The sequence below is a fragment of the Cupressus sempervirens genome, chromosome 4 (assembly GCF_028749045.1).
Source record: "Cupressus sempervirens isolate cs-2001-9-10 chromosome 4, ASM2874904v1, whole genome shotgun sequence".
NCBI lineage: Eukaryota > Viridiplantae > Streptophyta > Pinopsida > Cupressales > Cupressaceae > Cupressus > Cupressus sempervirens.
This window is the reverse complement of record NC_143121.1, coordinates 716,241,050-716,265,953: the sequence shown is the minus strand read 5'-3', so window position 1 is coordinate 716,265,953 and position 24,904 is coordinate 716,241,050. Positions and strand designations below refer to the sequence as shown.

At 34.3% G+C, this 24,904-nt stretch overlaps 1 pseudogene; it reads right to left on the bottom strand.

Annotated features, from left to right (window-relative positions):
* Positions 1-23,091, bottom strand: part of LOC149563278 (spermidine copper dependent amine oxidase 2-like) — a 38,689-nt pseudogene extending 15,598 nt beyond the window's left edge.
* Positions 23,092-24,904: the final 1,813 nt, after the last annotated feature.

The window sequence follows — 24,904 nt, the reverse complement described above, 5'->3', positions numbered from 1 at the left end:
TTAGATCTGTACCTTCAAATGAGGTTCTTGAAGTGAGTATTATGCTCTTCCATTTGGGAACCTAGACGCCCTCTGCAAAAATAGCTAGTGATTTTGATCATCCCACAGGAATAGAGGACCCAAGATGTCAGTATATAGGAAAAGTCTAAAATAATCCCAATTGCGTTACTTTAGTTAGAAGAAAATTAAATCTGGGTTGAGAAATCTACCTACCCTTGTGTCAATATGACAAAACCTTGAGAACTTTTGTGTAGTTGTCCTTTGAGAGGCCTTGTGAGGACAAATACTTTTAACTATCATTCATATGTAAGTGGTAACATATGTACTCCTCGCAGCTACAAGATCGAGGCCTCTTCAAAACACAATATCTGCAACCCTCCTAAAAAAAGATGCTTCAAATCATTGTGTAAGCAACACTTGTAAATCATTAAACTTTAATTTAGTTGCTTGGTCATCGTACTTGCATAAAAGAGACTGTGTTCCTGACAAGGCAGGAAGGACTTTGTAGCTTACACTGAAGTTTGCTTTCAAGAGTTTAGAGATAGAGTGAAACATTGGATCACTTTAAATGAACCTTATGCCTATGCAGCTATGGAAACATTGAAACCATGAACCACAAAGTAGAATAGTCATTAATTCCTTTCACTCTCATACTCTACAGGAACCATTGAAACCATTAAAATTTGATAGTGAGTTATACTATTTAAACCATACTAAGCCACTATACAAGCATAAATCAATACAAAGTCACATTCAAAAAACATTATCGGTAATAAGTATTAACTCTTGGGAAGGTAAAAGCTAATTTACATAATATAGCTTCTATTTAAAAAAAGAAATAGGAGCACATTTAATGATCCCCAGAGAGGTGTAATAGAAAAGGATTAGGTTTAATTAGCTCATTGAATTTAGGCACAGTTCAAGAGATAGTTACAATATTCCTCTAATTTGATTCTTCCTGCTTTCAAATGCATTGCATGGGATGAATTTCAGAGACTTGCATTTATATGTTTCAGTTGCTTTGCTATCCGATAGCATACCTGTGTAGATGACTAGTATCAATAGGTCAAGAAATTTGGCAGGCTGTAATGATAAAATATAGAACATATGGCAGGCTATAACAATAAAATATATCCATCCCATGACAATTCATGTCAAATGAGATCAATTAAATTGTATGTTAAGTTTTGAGTTGACTATATAATAATGCATCACTCAAATCTGAAAGAAGAATCTCAGTATTGGACCAGCCTACATCAAAACTCCACAAATCCACAGCCACTATTCCTTGAACAATACAATTATACAGACATGATTCCATGAAAGTTGTGAAATTTAATTGAATAGTATCATAAGTGTACAGCCACAAGCCACAACTAAGCCAAGTAGGCATATATACATTAGATGTCTTAGGTTTAGCATCACAAGAAAATCCCCTTGTACCCCACCCACCCTTTGGTTGCACAAATTCCTCCTAAATTTTATTTTAGCCATAACCCAAAAAGATCAAAAGGATGATTCACAATCCACAATCTTAACAAAACTAAGATCTTGGGAGAAATAGCACATATTATCTACATGAATGGTAGTTTTTTTTATCATCCCTATATCCTACATGAACCCACAACTATCTTAATAACTACAATCTAAATCAGTCAAGGATGACCTCCATCAAGCACACTACAAAAATTTCTTCAGTCGAAGCCATACCTTTTGCTCTATCAATGAAAAAATTTCTCCAATCATCCACCTTGATTGAATTGGTTCCATAAACAGTTGTGTTCCTACATATTATTCTTTTGAAAGATTAGAGCATTCAAATATAGCAGCTTAAACCCATACATACATCACACAAACCAATTTTGATCAATCAAGGGTAACTCTCATAATCAAACACATCAAAATTTCATTAAGAGATTCCCCATCTATTTGTTCAGCTCACCTTTGTCTAAGTTTCTTGACATTCACTTTATCTTGGGAGCTTAAGTTCCTTTACAAGAAACCTTGTAGAGAGTGTTGCATTAACCTTTAAACAAATATGTGTAGTGTAGCCTTTACCTTCCCACTTTAATCCTTAAATTAACCGATATCCTGATTTTTGAAGAAAGAACTTATCTTCAAAGTAGTGGGTTAAGGATTTTACTAATGATAGTCTAAACATAACAAAAATGAATCTAGATTAAACCACTTAAGTTCCGTAGCAACATGGGCATTGCAGTGGAGAATCTGACATGCCTTTCCCTCAAATCTAAAAACCAATAATTATCTCATAATGAAAACATTTATGCCAACTTGGTTTGTATCTCAATTACAAGCAAACCATCCAACATTCTTTCTAATAGCAGGCTTCGATAGTAACTCTCCCAGTTTTCCATATACTAGTTCAAACTTAGATATATCTTGTTGATCTAACAACATCCCATCATTAAAAGTGCCAGAAAGGCAAGAATACACAAATGTTTGTAGATTAGCATAAGATTCATAATACCAAAATGTACTTGTAATATGCACTTGGAGATGATGTATAGAACCTCTATCTGCAAGAGTCATTCTCTGAAAAATCCTACAAAAATAACAAAGTTCCAGATACAAGCAAACAATAATCTACTACTGTTCTTGCATCCTATGACTTCCCACAACTGAGATATTAATATCTTTAATTTATGAAACAGTAAATGCTACCACTAGAATCTCTTCAAATTCTCAAGCTACCAACTAGCAGCTTCTTTAATATTTTTGCACTTTGATTCTCATTCAACCACCTCAAGCTACAAGAGCCTCTTCTCATATAAAAAGAGTGTTGCCTTTAAAAAATTAAGTTATGCCTCTCAGAGCCTGATTCTATTCCATCCTATGGCAGCCTCATGATCACATATATGTATGCCATAGAGATGTGTTAAGGAGAAATCATACTTTAAAACCACAAAAAAACACTTTAAAACATCTGTTTGATAAATAGTTCAACCATGACGAACACTTAAAGATACAAGTAGTCTAACTGTATCTGTTTGTGATACTAGAGAAAATGTTTCATTACAATCAATGCCTCCTATTGAGTGTACCCTTTTGCTATCAATTTACCAGCTTTATTCCATAAGCCATGGGAGCAGGCATGAGACAGTTGATGTCAGGCTTATTGCTTATGTATGTAAGATAGATTGTAGAGGAAAGCCTATTAGCTAATCATGTTTACAAATTTGTGACTATATGATAAAAGAGAATGCAAATGGCTTTCATTGTCAAATGAATATAAGCCTACACTACATACTTGTGTAAAACCAAGAAAGAGTTGGTAGAATCTTGCCACAGGATATTACAAAGAGGCAGTACATTGGGTGATAAGTATTGTCATAGATGAGTTAGCTATGAAAATTGTAGCATGCTTAAACATGTGTACAATAAGCACACATCCCTAGGGTTTGTGGGTCATTCATCATAATTTGACTTCCGGGGTGTGGCAACATAGAACAAATTGGCTTAATGGTAAAATTCCATATTAAGATGATTAAAGCATTAAGATTCTATCTACGATTCAAAATTTTGTACACTGGTACAACATATAAATTTAAGCTTTTTTTATTCAAAGTGTGGACACAAATAAATGATTGAAGCTCCAAATTGGATGGAAGCTTCTTTTTATGTTTTCTAAGTATTGGGTGGAAGCTAAGAAGTTTTTGTAGTTTTTTGTGTTTGTGTTTGAGATTGAAGCTCCAAATTGGAAGAGGTATTTATTCCAGCATCATTTAACTTCCAAAAGGTCATATAATATATAATATTAAGTTGTGACTCAAGGTTCTACATAGTTGACTTCTAGTGAGGAGGTGGTTTCTAAATAAGTGGATGTTGAAGTTGACTCTTGATTTGTATAGGTGGTCTTTAGCATAGATACTTGAAAGGAACTGATATTTCAACTTTGCATCTCATTATCAATTTCAAAACTTTTGTACACAATTTTCCCAAAATGTCATCAAGACAATGCTTAAGTTATAAGTTATTATAAATAATACATAAACATAAAAATTTGGTAGTGTTAGTGTTCTGATATATTCTAATAATAACATGTTAGTGTTCTTAACATAGTTTTAAGTTTTAGCCTCAAGGAAAACAAAGACTGCTTGACAATAGCAAGAAACAATAAAAATAACTTAGAAATAGTCTATCACAATGAAAAACATATTTTGCCCATCATAACACTAGCAATTCTCTACTATCTCGTTTTTGGCAACAAAGACTAGCACAGACATCAATATGAACCCGAGGTTTATACTGAACAAATGCAAGGTATGTAGTGAACTCTACCCAAAGTGCACTCAAATATTCAGACTTCCTTGGTATGCAGTGATTAATTTTTTTTATTGTTTGATTGTTTTTTGATTTGTTAGAGGATTCATGTGCAGGGATATATATAATAAAATATGCAAGTTTCTATGCCAAACTAACTCCAATGTGGAAAAATATCTAATAATTGGGATTCAAACTAAGCAAGAAGATAACTAAGATAAAGAAGAAAATATATTGGCCTGACATTTATTTATTGTAGCATAAATAAATTCTTTACAAGCATGCACAAGTCTAAAACTAGCTCAAAGATTCAACAATTACACTAATAAGAATACGAAATATGATTCAACAATTACACTGATAAGAATATGAAATATGGAAACATTTTGTGTTGTTCAGTTATTGGTTGATGGAAAAGACCACAATACACCTATCGAGGGACCAAAATAGACCAAGCACAACAGGGAGAGGTCTTATTTCTCCTCTCAATAACTTGGCCAACACAAATAAAGAGGGCAGAGCCAATGTTACATCTACATCTTTCATACTTCTAACCTATGCAAAATGCCTCACCACCTCCAAACATCTTGTGTCTTGTGGAGGGATGGCAGTGACTCCTTGCAAGCTTAGAGCAATAGGAAAGTGCCAGGTATGAAGAACACTCACTGACTAGATGTCAAAACTATAATGATGGGACTAACAGTCAAAAAAAGGTGTAAAAAGGGCTTCTTTTTTTTTTTGCTTTTATCCTTGTTTTCTAAACATTCAAGTGACCCCTTCTTTTTAGGTCTTATTCTAAAGAAATTTTGATTGACATTGTTTCTCTGTTTTGGGCAGGTGGACTACATCCTGGGTTCAAATCCCATGAAGATTTCGTACATGGTTGGGTATGGATAAAAGTACCTAGAGAGAGTTCACCATAGAGGCTCATCTCTGCCTTCAGTTGCTCAACACCGATAGGCCATTGGGTGCAGCATAGGCTTCTAAGCCCTAAATAGAAATTCCCCCAATCCAATTCTTCTAATTGGAGCAATTGTGGCTAGCCCAGATTGTAATGATAACTTTTTTGATTACAGAAATGATTATGAATAGTCTGAACCTTTTACCTATATCAATGCTCCACTAGTTGGTTCTCTTGCTTATTTGGCCCACTCCACTCGCTCTTAAAACATACTACTTTTTCTCTATCAATATCAGTATGGTAATAGAGTTGGGTTAGCTACTTTCAGTATGATATATAGACTCTTCAGAGTGTAATAAGTAAGAGTATGTTTAGCTTATTGTGAGGATGGTTCAAAGTTGGAGCCTTAGTCCCCCATTGCTTGATTATGTTGTGTTTTTCCTTGTGATCAGCTTTAACAAATAGATAATGATGTTTTTGAAGCATGATAAAAGGCTTTTGAGATCACTCTGTCATTTTTTCCTAAGTTTTTAATGTTGGCTCTGCCCTCTTTGAAAATATTATGATTAACAAAGGCTCTTTCTGAATGATATTCCATCCGCTGCCAATCTAAATATGTTGTGAGTGTGTTAGTAGTGAGAGGTCACAACTTTGATTGAGTATAAATTTTGAAGGAATCAATATTTTTCTCTCTTTCCTGTTAAAAGATCTAAAATTTGACATTTACTAACTAATTAAAGATCTAAAATTTGACGTTTACTAACTGAGTCTACCAAAGACTATGTCTCTAAATAGATAAATCCATTCACAAAGAAGAAGTTATAGACTATTTTTCTAAATGCTCCTGATTTTATAACTTCCATTAACAATGAAGTCTAGGTAATGCTTCATCGAAATAGGACTCAGAACTACAAGAAATGGCTCAAAATACTTTTGTTTAAAATGTCAGGCTTTTGATGTCCCATATGAAAGTAGATAAATCAGATGGATGTTTCCCTAAAGTGACATCTCTAGTTTCAATGGATATGTCTAGTTTGGAAATATTGTGGAAACACTTCTCTTTAACACATTTTTTCAAACACTTGGCATGCACCCTTAAATTCCCCACATTTTGTACCCTTAAATCATAGCAGCTCATTAAATTGTGCACTCAACAATAATATCTAAGGACAAGATATGATGAAAAAAAAATAGACATACTAATGTTCCAAGAGTTTAAGGTTGTTGGGTTCTCTCTGGATATTAGCTTGAAATGTAAATGGAAAGATGTGAGAGCATTCACCTTTTCTCACCAGAAAGGATAGGGAGGGGATGCTAATTTAGCAGGTTCTAAATGAACCAAACACATTCCAAAATTGAATTGTTCCCCTTGTCATTGACTGGTTTAGAATACACATAAAATTGATGATAAAGAGACAGATATCTCCAATGTGTATTTTGGCAATGATCATAGAGATAGAATTGAATTGTGGAAATGGATGTTTAAATTAAATAGAATTCCATAGATCACTGATAGTGACTTTACCATGGTTGAGGCTCCTCAAGACGAAATTGGAGGTGACAAGTTTGAATGGAAAGGGTGTGAAATGCTCTTTTGGTACAATATGATTCATAAGCATAAAAATTTTGACCCCTTAGTTGGTTGCAAGTATAGTTATAAAGGCATTGTGGCATACTTGGTACAATTTTATAAAATGGAAATAAGAGAACTTAAGAGATTTTATGTTCATAGGGATGTTTTCGGATTTAGGAAGGATGACACAAGTGTTAGTGTTCAAGTTAGCCCCTATACCTTATTGAATCCCCACCTTGTTATTGTCTATATTTTTCAAATTGGTAGGGCTTTTTTGGAGAAGGGGGGAAAGATGGATTAGTTTTGAAACTTACCCAGCTAAAAGATGAAGATATTAATACTACTGTTAATATTATCAGATGGTTTAATGAAGTGGTGGTGAAGCACCAACCTACTATTGAGAGATGATCCCAGAACATCAATAGCTACTAAACCCTTTTTCAAGTAGTGCATGACCTCATTTGGGATATTTACTTTGATGGGTCGAGGTGATGAGTGGGTTATGAAGTGGGAGTTTTTTTTGATATCCCTTAAAGGAAAATTAATTCCTCGTTCCTTTTACCTAGAATTCCACTACACAAATTATATCATTGAGTACAAAGCCCTAATCATGTGGGTACATGTCGTGATTCCTATAGAGATTAAAAGCCTTCATATACATAGAAATTGTATGTTGATAGTGAATCCAATAAAAACAATGTATAAGGGGAACCAATCTAGGTTGTCTCGGTATATAGAATTAGCATTGATCTTAATCAATTCTATTACTACAACATAGATAGTATTTCAAGGAGATAAAATTGGTATGCGGATGCAAAGGCTAGTGTAGCCTCTTTGGTCTGACCCGAAATCATCACCAATGCATATCAATTTGTGCTACAAGTGTTGAGATCTCATGTAGTATCAGAATTGCCAAGCCTTGGTGATCCCATTTGTGTACATGTAGACTCAGAAGAATGGTTTGTTGGCATCTATGGGTATCTGAAGAGAAAAAAATTCCCTGATAGAGTTGATGAAAATGCTTATATTAGGACAAGAAAACTCTTTGGTTACTATCTTATCTTGTCAAATGTCTTGTATCGGAGATCCTATAATGGTCTCCTCCAATGATACTTAACTAAGGGTGAGATACCACTCATTTTTTGAGAGGCTCATTCAGGCCCCACTAGAGGACATATAGGTGGTAAGGCCCTAGTTCAAAAGCTAATTCATGTGCAATACTATTAGAAAATTATGGAGAAAGACTCCTTTTCATTTATCAAGATTACTCACAATGCCAACAACATAGAAATTTGATTTAAGCTCTTGGACAAACTCACTAAGCTCAAAACTCTCCATGGCCCTTCTAGACATGGGGTTTAGATATAATTGGAAAAATATCTTTGCCACTATTTAAAGGCCATATTTTTATCATCATGACCTTGTAGTATTTTAGTAAGTGGGTGGAAGGGGGCCCATTAAGGTCTACCATCACTAAAATGGTCTATCAATTCGTACTAGACAATATCTAATTTCATCTTGGATTATCTTCCTCTATTGTCTCAAATAATGGGACATATTTTTAAAATGAGGTAAAATAGTTATAGAAATATTTTTTGTCCTACATCACTTCTCTATACCTTATTATTTTCAATCCAACAGTTAGGCAAAAGCCTCTCACAAGACCATTGAGAAAATATTGCAAACATTTGTAACTAAGAATGTGAGAGATTGGCATACCCAATTAACCTATGCTTTTTGGGCTTATTACACTAGTGTCTCTATAGATACATGATCTACTCCTTATAGCCTAGTATATAAAGCCGATGGTATCATGCCCCTAAATTAGAGATACCATCATTATGTGTCTCCCTTAAAGGAGTGATCAGTGATGACACTAATAGTTTGAATCATTTGCATGAGTTAAAAATGTTGGATGAACATACTTTATGCCTTTGAGCTTATTAGAAAGCACTCTCTATGCAATATATTCAAAATTTTCTTTCTCATAACTTTGAGGTAGGTAATCGCATTCTTTGCAAATCCAAATGAATGTAAATGTGTCACCTAGTCAAAGAAGAAAATACAGCCCAATTGGCTGGGGCCATTTGTTTTCACCTTTTGCTTATAGGTATGGAGCCTACAAGTTAGCACCCATGGACAATACCCCTCTCAAAGAACCCATGAATGTGGTACATTGATGATGGCGTTATGCCTAAATGTGTCATGCAGGATGAATCCAAGTGATCCCCATGACATATTGTCATCAATATGAGTGTTTATCTTTGTGGTAACAACCATGTTTGTGATATGTGTGTGCATGTATGGTGTGAATAAAATTGTACAACATACATAAAGAAAGCCAAGATAAGAAAAGAATGGAATCTGAACTCCAAAAACCTATATAATGCTAGAGTGCCTGCAGAGTAACTTGATCAATATTGCTACTAAACAAGAGTCTGCACCCTAGTCCAGAGACTCTTTCTAGAGGTTGCATTGAAGCTGTCAAACCTTGTTGGCACTAAAGTTGTCAAACCCTATTGGCACGTAGTCCTAGCCACAAAATGCAGTGTAGAAAATAAGCGCACAAGTTGTCTTCCAGTCTCGGCACAGTGTAACAATGAAATTAGGGCACCAAAAAGATTTTTTTTTTTAATTTTGACATAGTGAAGCCCGTGTTGGTCAAAAATTTGACAAACACAGGCTTGTATTTTTTTAAAAAGATATGTTTCCTTGCATATTCCAACCAATTTAACCCCATTTTATTAGATGGTCCAAAATTTTGGTCTAAAAATGGGGTCAAATGTACTAGTGAACAGATATGAAGGCAAAATCTCATTTTTATTGATTTTAATGTTCCAAAACATCACAATTTGTTTCTCTGACCTTGGGAGATTCCAAACATGTTAAAATACTCCTCCCCCATGGTCATAAGCAATCAAAACAAGTTACAACCAACATTTAAAAAGTTTCTTACTAAAAGGCAACTTTTGCATTAGCAACTTGACAAATTTTATGCAACTTTTGCATTTTTGAGTTACTCATTAACCTATGACCTTAGAATGGTCAAGACACATGTAAAGCCTCCTAAGATGACTTTAAAACATCTGTTCTACAAAAAAAAATGATAAATACTCAAAATCCCCAAGGTGATACAAGGTTAATAAAGCACCAATGAATACCTAGGTCTTACAATTTTGGATTTTAGAGCCATGTGTTAGTCTCCCAACTTATTCCTATCCTTCATGACCCTAGTGAAGTATCTACATGCTTAGATGCTCTGTACCAAGTAGGATTTCAAAACCAAAGGAGCTCCTAGGTACTGTCACCTCACTAGATTGTAATACTTACTGCTATAATTAAGTAATTGTCTCAATTAGGGGAGGGAGTTGACCATTTTAATTCAATATTCATTGTATTTTCTGCCTCAATTTAGTATTTTCCCTTTACTATGTTCATAAAATCAATTGGAAATTGTTGAGAATCTACTATATTTCTTTGATTAATCAAGTCTTCAAGACAAAATTTGATTTCAAGGATTTTTTGTTTACTAATGATTATATTGATTACCATTCTTCTTTAAAATCATATTTGGCCTAATATTAAAATATGTCAATTTGGAATATTCACTTAATAGATAGTTTCAACCTATTTCCTTGGGTTGAGGGATTAATCCAATCGTTATAGGAACTATGTAATCAATTTACATTGAATTGAGAAATAGATATGAAGAGTAAAACACATGAGTACTGCACTTACAAAAGGATGATATAAAACATAGAATCCATACTTATCATTAATATAATACAATATACGAAATATTTACAAACTCCCAAAGGTATACACAAAAACTAGGAGTGTTCTCCTAGCTTGAACCCAAGGCTTAGAGAACTAATACAGTACTTATGTAAAGCCTTGTTTTGACCCAACTTGTATACATTCTTTCAGTACTACAATGAACAAATCCTATGACAAAACTTCCATGCAGGAATAAGAAAGGCTACACCCCAGAACAAATACAAAATGGCATAGCCCATAAGAGACCATATACCTAGGAACTAAACAAATCTCACAAAAGATAACCCTTATTGAAACAATTAGAGGAATATATTATGTTACCATTATCACTTATGTATACCATAACAAATAGCTCAAAGGTCCTCTTTCATAAATATCATTATGTAACCTTCAGCCTCCTTTAGATCAAATTCTATCAGCCTAGGCATGAGTATAAATGTTGTTTTTTGCTTCCTAGACTTATTGAAGTTAGGGAGAGAGAAATACAACTTACCCAAATATGAGAAATCCACCTCTAGCTCTGCATAGAAACTAAAAGCTCTAAGGTAGTTGAAGAGTTAGTCTTGGTTTTGATCTTCTATGATGTTCCTCTACCTTAGTAGGAATTTGATGCTCGTGTTTATCTTAGGCCACACACCATTGAATTGGTTAAGATCTCTAATCTGGAGGATGGGACGTCTAAGAACTGTAGCATGGAGCAAGCTTCTAGGAGGCTTAGTCATGTAATCTTCTGCATAGGGGATTTCAAAATTCCTAGTAATACTTGAGACCACTTGCTCAAGACCATCCAACCATGTTTCATCAAAGAGGTTATTGTAGAGATAAAGAATATCCCAATGTCCTACCTGCGCTCTAGCCATACAAGAAATTAAGGTGCCAATAATCGAGTTGTTAGTGCATTAGGTGTACTCATAGTTAAACACTTTAGCCAAGTCATGTCATCTACATGGTTGAGTAATCTATTCCATCTCTCAGGTTTGACAGAGCCTCTAAATACTAGAGTCTTGTCCTTAGAGGCATGAAACAAAGTAACAACAGTTTCCATACTAAACTGAGGCAGGATCCAACCAAAGGGTGACAAAAGAATAGAGGAAAAGAGCGCAAGTTCTTTATTGGTATCCATCTTATATTTCTCTATTTTCTCTCTATTCATAAAGGGATTAGATATTCCTACGTCCACTAAGCCTTATCAAACCATATTTAAATATATTTTCCATCATCCCTATTTAATTATGTACTTATAAATTCTCATATTGTTCCAATGTCATGAGCGAATATATTCTCGATGCGGATAGATTTAGAATGGGAAAAAGAGAAAAACAAGGATAGCAAGTTACCAAAACAAAGAAGAAGAAATGTTACTCTGTGGTCTTAATGATGTCAAAATACTTGGTGAATGTAGAGAAAGAAGTCTAAATAGAAATGCATCCATCAAGATAAATAAGTTTCTTGGGATTAAATTATCCTAGATCGATTTGAGAAAGATGTCCTCCCCATCCACTCCCATATTAGCTAGTTGATCAACTTCTTTGTTACCTTCTCGATATATGTGTTGTATTCTTGTCTCTTCAAACTTATCTAAGAGAGTAAGGACATTTTCAAGATTAGAATTAATTTTCTAATTCGAGGTATTTTGCTTCCTGGTTGCATTTAAGATTATTTGGGAGTCCCCTTCGATTACTATCTTTTTTATACCCAGTTCTAAGCCTAGATTAAGTCCCTCCATTAGAGCTTCTAGTTTTGCTATATTGTTTGATGTAATTCCTAATGGTTTGGCACTCTTTGCAATCCAGTCACATGTTTATGAGTGGACGATGCACCCTAGACCTGCCTTACCAAGGTTTCCTCACGATGCTCTGTCAAAGTTCAATTTGGACTATCCTACTAGGGGGGATCCCATCTACATTCCTCTCTAGCATGCTTGTTTTCCTTAGAGTATACCATTAGTGGGTTAATTAGATTGGTCCAAACAAATTCATGTCTGCATCCCAATCTAAGAATGATCCTTCTTCTTTGGTTGTATTTCTAAGATTATTATTCATAACTTATGTAATACTGGCTTGTACTTTGTTAAGTAAGGAGGAGATGGTCATTTTTGAGTCATTGAAAATTATTTTGTTCCTTTCCTCCCATATTTCCCACGACATGAAATTAGGAGTAATGTTCTGAAGTTTTCTATATCCTTTCTTATTTATGAAATTAGGCCAACTATTTAGATGATTCTCAAGTTTTTTGGGTAAGATTGTGATCCAATTAGGTTTTTGACAAAGTTGTTACCAACTTTCCCTTGTCAAGGATCATTGATATAATAAATGTTTTTCATTCTCTAAATCCTTTTTACAAAGAGGGCATCTCGATGGGCCTTCAAAACCCATCTTAGTAAATCTATCTATTGTTAATATTCTTTTTTGTGTTGCAACCCATATAAATATGCCCGCCTTAGGTAGGCATGTTGGATCCCAACATAACTTAAGAGGTATATTTATCTTTTCCCATCTTTGAGAGTTGATTATGAGATCATATCCTTTTTTAACATTGTATTGCCCATCCTTGGATGCTCCCCAAATTACTTTATCTTTTCTATAAATGTGATTGGTTTGTCTCTGTGTTGGAAAGTTTTTAAAAGCCTCTTTTTACTGTGATGTTAAATTTGTTCCTTCTACTAATTTCCATATCTAGGATTCTTTGTCGTCTTCCTATTTTCTTGCTTGTATTTATTTGCATGTTTGACCGACATGTTTACTAGTGTATTTTTTATATTATCTAGAAGATCATAGTTATCAGGGGTTGGGAGTCCATCCCAAGAATCTTCCCAAAATAGGGCTTCATCACATTACCCTATGTCCCATGTTAGATTGTTACTGATAATAGGATGATATTGTAACACAAAATTCCATGATTTGGAGCCTTTAGGGAAATTCCTTGTTCAAATCAGATATGTGTGATAGAGGATTTTTTCCCACTTGCTTTCTTTCTCTTGGTATATTCTCTGGACTAATTTGGCTCTCAAGGCTTCATTTTGTGAACTATTTTTTTTTAAATTCCTAATCCTCCTAGTTCTTTTGGTTTACAAATATTTTCCCATTTGATCAAGGCTAGTTTCCTATTTTCCTCTATCCCTTTCCAAACAAAGTTTCTGAGTCTGTTGTCTAATTTCTTTTTACCCCTTTTGGTAGGGGGAGGCATGACACTTGATATGTAGGAATACCTAATAACACTAATTTGATTTGTATTTCTCTACATGATTTAGTTAGCCATTTCCCTTTCCAAATTTCTACTTATTTATCTACTCTTTCCAAGATGGGGTTCTAGGTTTTGGATCCTCTAACATTTTTTTCTAGATGGATTCCTGGATATTTACAAGGGAATGAGCCTTTCCTAAAACCCATGATATTACAAATGTCATCTTCCAATTTTATAGGTGAATTAGAAAAGAAGATATCTGATTTTTTGGCATTAAACATTTTCCTCGATGCTCCCATATAAATTTGTATTATTGGTTTGAAGTTTTGTGCTTCTTTTGTTGTGCTCTCCCCAGGTAAGATTGTATTATTATCAAATTGTTCATGTGTTACATCGAGGATGTTTTTTGGTATAGATATTCCTTTAATTTTTTCCTTTTCTTGTGCTTTTTTGATAACTCTATCAAATGCTTCAGCCATGATGATGAACATAAAAGGTGAGATAGGATCTCCTTGCCTAATTCCTCTGGATATGCTAAAAAACTCTTTGGAGAGTTGTTTACGAGGAGAGATATTTTAGGGGTGGCGATACAGGTGAAGATGAGGTTCATCCGTTGGTGTGAGAATCCAAAAGCTTCTAAATTTTTTCATAAGAATCTCCAATCCATCTTATCATATGTGTTAGTGAACAAATTGTCTTTCCCTATAAAATTCAATAATTCAATCTACACCCAAGGTAGAAAATCATTGATGCTCAAAACAATTGGGTAAATGTTACATTCATCATTTCCCTCTGAATTTTTATAGGTAAAGCTCCCTTTCCAAAAGATTATCAATGAATCTGAACTAACTAAATAAAAAAATGTATAATTTTTCCTGAAAGTGCTTAAGGATTTCTCACATACTCTTAGCTACGGAGGTAAAGTTTAGAAATTCAAAAATTGAACAAATAACTGAAAAGCACACAGTATTTCCACATAGTACAAGATTTAAGAACAAGTTGAATTCTACAGTGACATAAATTGATTTCTACTAATAATGAATAGATACAACAATCACAAGAAACAATAATAGATATTATCCATGATTAATCATCATAGTCCTCAAAGTAACTGCAAATGATTGAGTTCAAACTCCAAGTTTCAAACCACAGAAAAATACTGATAGATCTATATATTTAAGTACATTTCTCAAACACAAAGTCTTTAAAGAAATAACATTTGCATATATCACCACCTTCTGTTTATTACTATCTCAGCAAAAAGTTTCTAACAATACTAAGCTACGAGTGTTTTTCTATATGACTAAAAGCTAACCCTTTCTTAGTTTAATGCTCCAAAATTTATAGTCTTTTACAAACCCAAAAATGCCTCCATCAAAACCCAGCCTTTTAGTTCCAAACAGTTTTTTAAAAAATTTCAAAATTTAGAATCCAAGAGATAACTGTCCATAACTAAACTTTCTCGCTAGGCTTCTCCTTGTCTGCCATAGTTTGTTTGACCAACTTCCATCTCTTGAAGGTGCTTGTAAATTCCTGCATTGCGTAAGAATGGGGGTTCTTCAGATTAAGCAACTTTGATCTGCATGCGTGCTTCTGCCACCTTAGTTCCTTGATCCTCTGACTCTGCCTTGGCATAAGCTCTTTGTTTAGGTACAACATCAATTCAATGTTAGCTATGGTGGTGAAGTCTCAGGAAGTAGGAGTGTCACTATCTTTAATCCCAAACATAGTATCAATGATTTGCATAGCTTTCAATATTTCTTTGTGCATCCCAGTGACTTCAAGTTTGATCGCTCGCATTTCTTCTATGGATGCCCTATAGATAGAATCCTTCCAATTCATTTTTTTTTTTAGGATTAATAACATGTAGGAATCCATGGCCTTCATGGGGTTTTCACTCAGGAACTTCAACATGCCATACTTTTCCACTTTGTGTACCTGAAACATGATTTCCTAGCACCGACTCTAATCTGCCTCCTATACTAGAATGAGGGTTTGAACTTCTCCCTCCACATATGTAGTGGTAAAGTCTAGGATAAATTTACTTCCTTCACAATGGACTCCATCCATTCATTCATTACCTCCAAGAGTAACCTTCCTCTTTACATTTTCCTGACCAACTGTTGATTGTCTAATGAGTTAGGATCAAAAGATTGTGGTGTTTGAATTAGCAGAAGAGCACTAACATTCATCAAGGAGTCTATATATTCAGCCATGGTGATTACCTATTTCTTCAGTTCCTTCTTTTTCTTACTATCTTTTTCAGATTGAGTCAACATATGGTCTATGGAAAACTTGAAAAAATGATTTTCGGTGTCTCTAGAGATGGCCCCCAAATCCACAGTAGTAACCTTGAAGTCTTCAGCATCAATTTCCTTAGAGCCTTCTTTTTGCCTATAGATAGCTACTTCCGTTGTAACCTTACCCGTTATAGGATCCTTGATTAACCATGCATCACTCTTCAGCATCAATTTCCTTAGAGCCTTCTTTCTGCCTATAGGTAGCTACTTCCGCTGTAACCTTACCCGTTATAGGATCCTTGATTAACCATGCATCACTCTTCACCTTCTTATTCTTAGAGATGTGAGTTGCATACTTCGTGACAATGTCTTTAGTAGGTATGGACATGGGTTGGAGATTATGTTTCTTACTCATTGAATTGGATAGCTAGGGAGGAATGGTGGAAGTGGTCGCTACTCCTTGGTTATTTTTCGGAGGAGTCATGAAACCAGACTGCATTGTATTTGGAGCTTCTATTAATTCCACATCGTCATCTTTTTTGACTGACATAGTAAGTTCTTCGCCTTTGTCTATTCCTAAATGATGGTAGTCTCTCTTTGGACCTTTTCTTGAGCAAGCACTGTAGACTTGGTTTTAGACCTGGTCCTGGAAGCCATGAGTCACTTAGGGGATGCCACTTCTTTTTTTCTTTTTAGGAGTTGAAGTGTCACCTACAGCATGAGATGAAAATGGGATGTCAGAGGTTAATGGTTTAGAGAAAGAAACAACCTTTGGAAATTTTTCAATCTATTTCTCACTGACTGATCTCAGACTCTTCCTCCTCAACTAGTTGTTTGTACAGGCTAAAATGGATCTAGTCCTAAGATTTATATCATCCTCTTCAGCTCTGCTTGAATCTACTTCAAGTTGAATTTCCTAATTTGCTTCATCCTAGCCTGGTTCAACAATTTTTGAATCATCTTTAGTCATTCCCTCGAACTTGAACTTTAGCTTTAATGAGGTAATTTGGGGAGTGTCAACCTCCAATGATCTCTCTTAACCACCTCACGCTCATCGCCACAATTTTCCCACAAATCCTCTAAGTGAGGAGCTGATTAAGAATGACCCTTTATTCCAAGCACCAATGTTGCAAAACTTTTACTATCAAAATCCCTCCTCCCTTGATAAAACTCGAGTAGGCTACTTATGATTATGGAAGCATTAATCATAGTGCTACAAGTTAGAGAGACAAGTCTGATAGGGAAAATAGACTCCCCTTTTTCTTGAGGAAAATTATCTTTAATTATAGAAAAAAATTGTCTGCATATCTTTTCTATAACAAAGCAATCTAAGGCATATCGAGGTAATTTCACAGGCTCTTCTTCAAATCCCCCCACTCGCAAGTATGTGAACCTTGGAAATATGATGTGAAAGCTCCCGTAGGTTTGGATTAACTTTTGGGTTTCTAGGGATATCCTCAACATTAGGGTTTTTCTGAGACTTATATGCACATTCCTTATCAAAACATCATGTACTTTTATGAATTCTTCTAACACTTTGTCCTTCTGTAACAAGGGGCAATATCGATAAAGAGTTGTATCTTCGCTCCAAGGCTCATGAGGAATGGAGGTAATATTACTGACACATGCAATGCAATAAGTTAAGTAAGAGGACATATAGAATTCTTCTCTTGAGATCTTTGAGTGTTTAAGTTGATTTCTTGGTGAGCTAGCTATCAACTCTACCCAATTTAGAAAATACTTCCTAGTTAGGATAATATCTATGTAGTGGTACATCTAGTCCTCAAAAAGTAAGACAAAGCAAACCCCTTAGCTCAATGTAGTAGAACCATTAGGTCATGGATATAAGGTTTCATGTGGTCTTTGGTAACTATTTTGGGTAGCCTTGAACTTCCTTTATAATTTGTTTCCATCCGCTTTCGGGCCATGAGGTTGCAATACTTTGCAAGGTTCTCTTGGTACTAAACTAGGGACTTGGTAGGGCCAAAAGTAGCAAAGGTGCATTCGGGTAAACACAAGACTGATAAAATAATTTCTCTAGTAATGGACAATATTGGCTCCCCATTCCTATTCAAAATACTTTTTGTTCTTGCATCATAATGATCAATACATAGTTGAAGCAATTATGGGCTTCAAAGAACAGGGGGAAAGCGGCGGCTTCAAACAAACCACTCACTGGAACATCTAAACATCCTTTAATCTCATCAACCTATTTAAGAAAATTCTCTTGTAGCTTATCAACCCTGACTCCCATTAGGTTGGTGTCAAAAATTATGGGCCTTTTACATTCAAAACTAGAAACATTCCCAAAAAAATGCAGAATGGACCTCATACTGATCAAAAGGAAAGAAACACCCCAACACTGCTCTTTTTTTCTCAAAATAACAACACAGAAGAAGAGACAAGAGATTTTTCACATTCTCACCAGTAATCTACTAAAAGAAAACCAGAAAAATTCCCTTCTTTCACTACTACTCCACCTTCAATTCATCTTGACATAGGATAAAACAATTGAGTGGAAAACTTGGTACTTTTAAAGGTAAGGTGACATACTGGCGAAAGTACTACCTCATAATGAGGTTTATATGATGAGATCGTTGTGGCCTAGCACGCATGCTAAAAATAGTGACATGACTTCCTTATTAAATGATCACCTTAAGGGAATGTCCTTGCAATAATTACAAACTTCTAACAATTGATCTAGCTTCAAAGTGAAAGATCTACCCTTTTATCACTCGTGATGACAACTCACTGTCCACATCAAGTAATGATGAATTAGAATGGACACCTTAATCATTATTTTGACACCGTATATGACATCTTGGGAACTATTGTCTTTTCAAGAATCATTAATACTTATGTGCATAGATCCTTAGTAGTAGAACTACTTTGAAATACTTTGAACCAAGGTTCAAAGTGGTTTGGAAAAACCTCTTCACCACGCTTGATGGGTCCCACCTGCAAGATCAAGAGTCAGTCTCAAAACTTTAGTTGAACTATTTTGAACTGGAGTTTGAAGAGGTTCAAAGAAGTTCAGAGGAAAGTCTCACAAAGAGGCATCACAAGACTCAACTTTTGGAGGCAAGATAAGATGATGCACGAACAAAAGGAAGCATGGAAAACTTGCTGATGCGGATTTTCAAGGTTAATGGAGAAAATGAAAAACCACAATGGAAACTCAAAACTAGGGCTAACAATATGCTTTTGGATATCTAAGTTAATAAGCATGATTACTTCCTTATTATTTTTAGCTGAATGAATTGTTTCCTAGACGGAAATTATCCCATCTAGGATGGATCTTCCTAGAACAAAACATGTTTTCTCTTCTAATATAAGTTAAGGGAGAACTTGTTTAAGTCTATTGGCTACTGCTTTTGATAAATTTTTATATATTGTCGCAAAGTGATATAGGTCTAAAGTCACCAGGTTCCTCATGATTTTCTATTATCAAAATTAGCGTTAAAAAAGTATGATTGATCTCAGTCAAAAGTGATCCCACATTTCTTGATGCTTCCATAGCTTTCTAAATGTCATAGCCTAGGATATCCCAAAACTTTTGGAAGAAAAAAGCTTGGAAGCCATTTGAACCAAGTGATTTATCTAGATTAAGGTTGAATAGTGTTTTTTTTTTTAATTTCCTCTATTGTGAAGGATTTATTCAATAATTTGTTATCCTTGGCTGTAATTAATTTTAGGATAGCGCTTACCATAATATTTTGTCCAATCAAGTTAGAACTTTCAAAGTAGTTTAGCACATTCTTATAAAATTCCACAAGCACTTCAACTATTCGTGTGGATTCTTCTTCGAAGTTACCTTCCTTATTTTTAATTTTAGTGATTCTATTAATGTTTTTGTTATTGATAGTGCTATTATCGGAAAAAATTGTTACAATCCCATTCAGCTAACCAAGTCTCTCTTGACTTTTACTTTCAATAAATTTCTTCTTCTGCTAATATGTTTTCTTCTTTAGCTTGCAACTCCTTTTCTTTTATGTATTTTCCATTCCATTTTTTATTATTTCTTCATTTAGTTTCTTTAATTCTTCTTCATCATCTAATTTCTCTTTGAAACTATTATTAAAATGTTCTTTGCTCCATTTAAGAATGTTTTCTTTAAGCAATTTTAATTTCGATACATAGCAGTACATTTCGGACCCTCCAAAGATACTTTCCTACCACCATTGTTTGATGTTGTTCATAAAGTTGTTATCCAAAAATTACATTTTTTCACATTGGAACTGAATTCTTATCGAATTTTGGGTTTCTTCAAATTCTATTCTAACTGGAAAATGAGTTGATCCAACATTTGGCAAAATTGTAGAGTGGAATACTACATTCAAAGTACTTCGATCCCCTTTGAATATAAATATATCTAACCTTTCTGCAATGTGATAAAAGCCTAATGTTTTGTTATTCCATGTATATTTTCCATTGCTTGGTTGGATCTTCCTTAGGTTGTTCCTTTCAAACCACTCTCCAAAGTCTGTTATGACCTATGTTACTGCTTGAGATCCACTATACCTTTCTTCAATTTGAGGATTACGTTGAAAGCTCCTCTGATACAAAAGTTTCTTGTCTGATTGATTTCCATTAAAGTGTTGATTTCATTCCAAATCTCTTTTTTTTCTTCTGCAGTTTGAGTGGGCCTGTATACATTAATGAGGGTCAATTTAATATTATTTCTAAAACTTTTGACTCTTCCTCCATCTAATTATTGTTATTGACTACTTTGGTAAAGTCTATTTTTCATGGGTTCCATTTAATGCCAATACCTCCTAATACTCCATTATATTCTACTAATTCTAACTTTTAGTTGCCCAATTTCTTTCCTAGTTTAATTCCTTGTTCTTTTTTTAGTTTATTCTCTTGGATTAAAAGTATTTTAGAATCAAACAGGGATAAATTGTGCTTTAATAAGTGCTTCTTTCTAGGGGCATTTAGTCCCCTAGCGTTCCATGTTCTTATCCTCATTGCTCTGTGGGAAGGAACTTCCCCTTCCCTCCATTCGTAATATCGCTAATATTTTTTTGATTCTTTTCTTTCCCAATGATGGATCTTAGTTGAATAAGGGTATTTCTTCCTTGCTTCAATTTTTTCTTTCCACATCTTGGGGCCTCTAGACCATATCGATTGACTGAAATGCTTAATTTGTCTATGTAATCACTGGCATTGTTGATACTGGTTGATATCATGTCATCCTCCATTGTCTCTTTATATTTGTCTAATTCTTGAAGTATTTGATCCCCTATATTTTTTTCTTCATTCTCAGTATCATTTTCTTCTTCAATTTAAACTTCCATACTTTTGGTCTTATTTTTCTCTTTGCTTTGTTCTATATCATCAACTACCCCAAATTCTTCCCATATTTGTTTTTCCTCTACATCATTCCCTCTTTTTCTCCTTTTTTCTTTACTGGTTTCTCAATTTTTGGGCTTGTTTCCATAAGCCTACTTATAAATGTCTTTACCTTCAATGGGATAAGAGATCCCCTATTTGTCTCCTCAAATGGATCTTTCCCATTTGAGGCGGTTTGCCATAATTTATGGGATTTTATTTTTGGTCTTTTTCTAATGGTTACATTTCCCCAATGTTTTGAAGATGTTTGAGGGATAATAGTTGTCTGTGACTGAGTCTTTGCATGTTGGCCTGACTTTGCTATTTCTTTTCCACTTTGTCCATTTTTTGGTCCTAGTGTTTAATGCCAATTCTTCCCTTGCTCTAATACTTGTCTAATCTTGTTATTTATCCCTTGTTGACCCTCTTAGTAGATGTTATTTATCATAATTTTTCTTACTCCTTGATCATTGTCTCTTATTAATCCACGTGTTTGTTGATATTCTTGTAGTTCTTTGTCTTCCTCTGGATCTTAATGTTTGTAATTTTTTTTAGATGTGTTTTCCATGAGGTTTCCCATGTTAGTAATCTTATGATCCTTACAAGCTTTCTTTTTTTGGAAGCTGGGGATCTCAGTACTAGAGTATGCTCTTCTTGAATTGAGGTTGCTTCCATGTTTCCTTCACATGTTTCTATTCTGATTTTTTCTCCAAGTGTCCTCTCTTAATTTTCCATTTGGTGTTTTATTTAATACTAGTATTTTTTATGTTGTTATGTTTGTTGCTTCTCTGCCTCTTCCTTCTTTCTTTCCATTCTCTTGCTCATTTTCCTTTTCTATTATATGTACCTGAATAAGGTTACTATGGAGTTTCACATGTTCTTGCTCCCCCAAGACTATCTGATCATGTATATCATTTTGAATTAACAAAAGGTTGTGAGTTAACCTATTGTGAGATTTAATGTTGTTACTAATTTCCTCAAAGAATGTATTGTATTTTTGGCATTTTATGCATTGTTGTAGTCCAGATAAAAATTGTTGAATGTACTTCTCAAAATATATGCCTTGACCTTCTTGTTCTCCATTCTTCCCTAACCTTCTTCTCTACTCTTTTGTTGGTAGTAAAACTGGATTGTAGTATTATCTTTTATCTCTGACTCTTTGAGTTCTCCATCCCCAGATGTTTCCTCGTTGATCCCCAAGTTACTATTAATTCTAATCTTGATATGTTCTAACTCAATTCTCTCTATGGATTTCTCTTGAGCTTGGTCCTTTTCTTTAAAGTGGTTTATCCTAAAAGTATCTTTGATTTTTGAGGTTTTATGGATACGATGTGGAGTTCTATTATGGCCAATGTTTATGCCTTTCTTTTTTCCTTCATACTTAGAGAAGGATAATCTATAGATAGATTTGTTGTCTATTTTTTTTAAGTATTGAGTCCCCTTTTTTCCAATTTCAAAATTAACAAGGAATTTAATGTCGTTGATTTATTGAGATCTATTTCAACACCTATAAGATTGCCTAAATATTTTCCAATTTTATTAAGGATTTGAATGTGATTATGTTTAGGAGGTAGGGTTTTGGATACTATCCAAGTTGGAGAAAAATGTTTTTGCACTGTTTGTTCATTAAAGTTAGGTTCCCATTATAAGAATTTCAAAGAATAACCTTTGTATTAAAAATAAGATACTAAAAGAAATTCATTTCTAATATGCTTGTTTTGGCAGTGCACATAAATCAATCAATTAGAAAAGGTAGAGATACTTACCTGTTCTATGCAGAAGTCTTGTAGCCATCTTACCATATTGGAGAATTTAGATTTGGAGTCATTCCAATAGGCATACAATCCTAATTCTTGGCATGTCATCCATGCACTCTCACTAAATTCATCACTGATGATTTGGATACCTTCTAAATTGGAGAGCTTATGGATCAAAGAGTTCAAGTTTCTATTTTGTTCTGCTAAACTATTATATAGATTTATGGCTCTATTTTCTTTTGCCTTAGTATCAAAATTGAGGGATCCCAAGTTAGTGGTAAGTATGGGTTTCTGCATATAAGAATCTGGCCTAATAAAATATGGTGTTGTAGCATTATGTTTCCTGTGAGGCGAGATATAGGCACACTCTTTTTTATTTAAAAGTTGGTCTTGCTCAACTCTTGGGATTGTTGGGGAATAATACTAGCAGAATTGACAGAAGGGTTACCTAATCCAATTGGAATACTATTGGCTGCCGAAAGAATTTTAGGTTGGGGCTTTCTATGGCTAGGGTTTCTATGTATTTCTTCCAACTTAGGTTTAGTTTTAGAGAATGTCTCTTTACTCCTAGCTTGTTTGCATATTTTGTGTTGTTGAAGTGTGTTTCTTGCTTCTTCATGCGATTTGCTTCCCAATCTTCTAGGGCTCTATGGAAATAGACTCCTGTGACGTTATCATTTTTTGTTGTATTTTGATCTAGGAAATGATCCTTTGATGGCTAAAAAATTGAAACTTTTGAACCTTTTCATGCTTTTTTGTTGCGAACATACTTCCATCCTTCTTCTTTCCCTTCTGGAAGAATTTGTGGAGTTATGCAAACTGAGTTTTCCTTGGACTTGTTAGTTGTTCCAGGAATCATATTTCCTTTTCCATGAAATTCCCTAGCTATTTGTGCTTCAACAATTTCTTTACCTCTAATCTCATGAAGCTTAGCTAGGGATGAAAAACTATTTGAGCACAGAATGGAAATTATGCCTGTTGTTTAGCCTTTGCTAGGTATTTGGTAGCATAATCCTATGGAAATGAAGGCCTTCTTAGATTTGAATTCATTTATTTCTTTCCTTGATTGGAGATCAAGTTGGTAGTTTTGTTGCTTGTGAATGATTTTGGATAGACTTTAGAGTTCGCAATGGATGTTTTAATTCTTGTGATTGCCTTGTCTATGGGTTTTACTAACTTCCATATGTTCACATTTCTGCTCGCATGGAAAAATGGTTCGCATTTTTTGCTTGTAAGGCAGAAAAGTTTGCCATTTTAATTATTTTTAAATATATTTACTCTTTAATACTAACTTTAATCTAAGTAGTTGTTGTTAGAATGTGTATGAACAATAAATAATCATAGGGCAATTGAGCATTACAAGAAGAATTTATATATTTTTTATATCGACTATATAATAGTAGATATATTTTTTGTGTTTCATGAATATGGGCAAGAAGCCATTTTGGATAAGTAGCACTATCAACTATGATACTAATGATGATTCTCTATCATAGTAAAGGTGAATAGTGCAAATAGCCATGAATGTTAAAGAGTTCAGTCGTCGAGTCTATTGCATGAAACCTCACAAGTGGGAGAGAAAGAGTTAGGGAAAGGCATTACAATAGGAAGAAGTTTGAGATTCTTATTAGGGTAAAGAAAAGTGAGGTTTGGTGGAAGTTAGGTCATAATGTAAATTTTAGAAAGTCGAATAGGAAGAGAAGAGAAGTAGAATTGGATGGAAAGTAAAATCTTATTCAAGCGGAACCAACAAGAATTCAAATTTAGATGTAAAGGCATGCATGTATAATGAACTCTATAAAACTCTAATACTCCAAACACCTATGAACATGTAGAAGTATGACCAAAAACACCCACC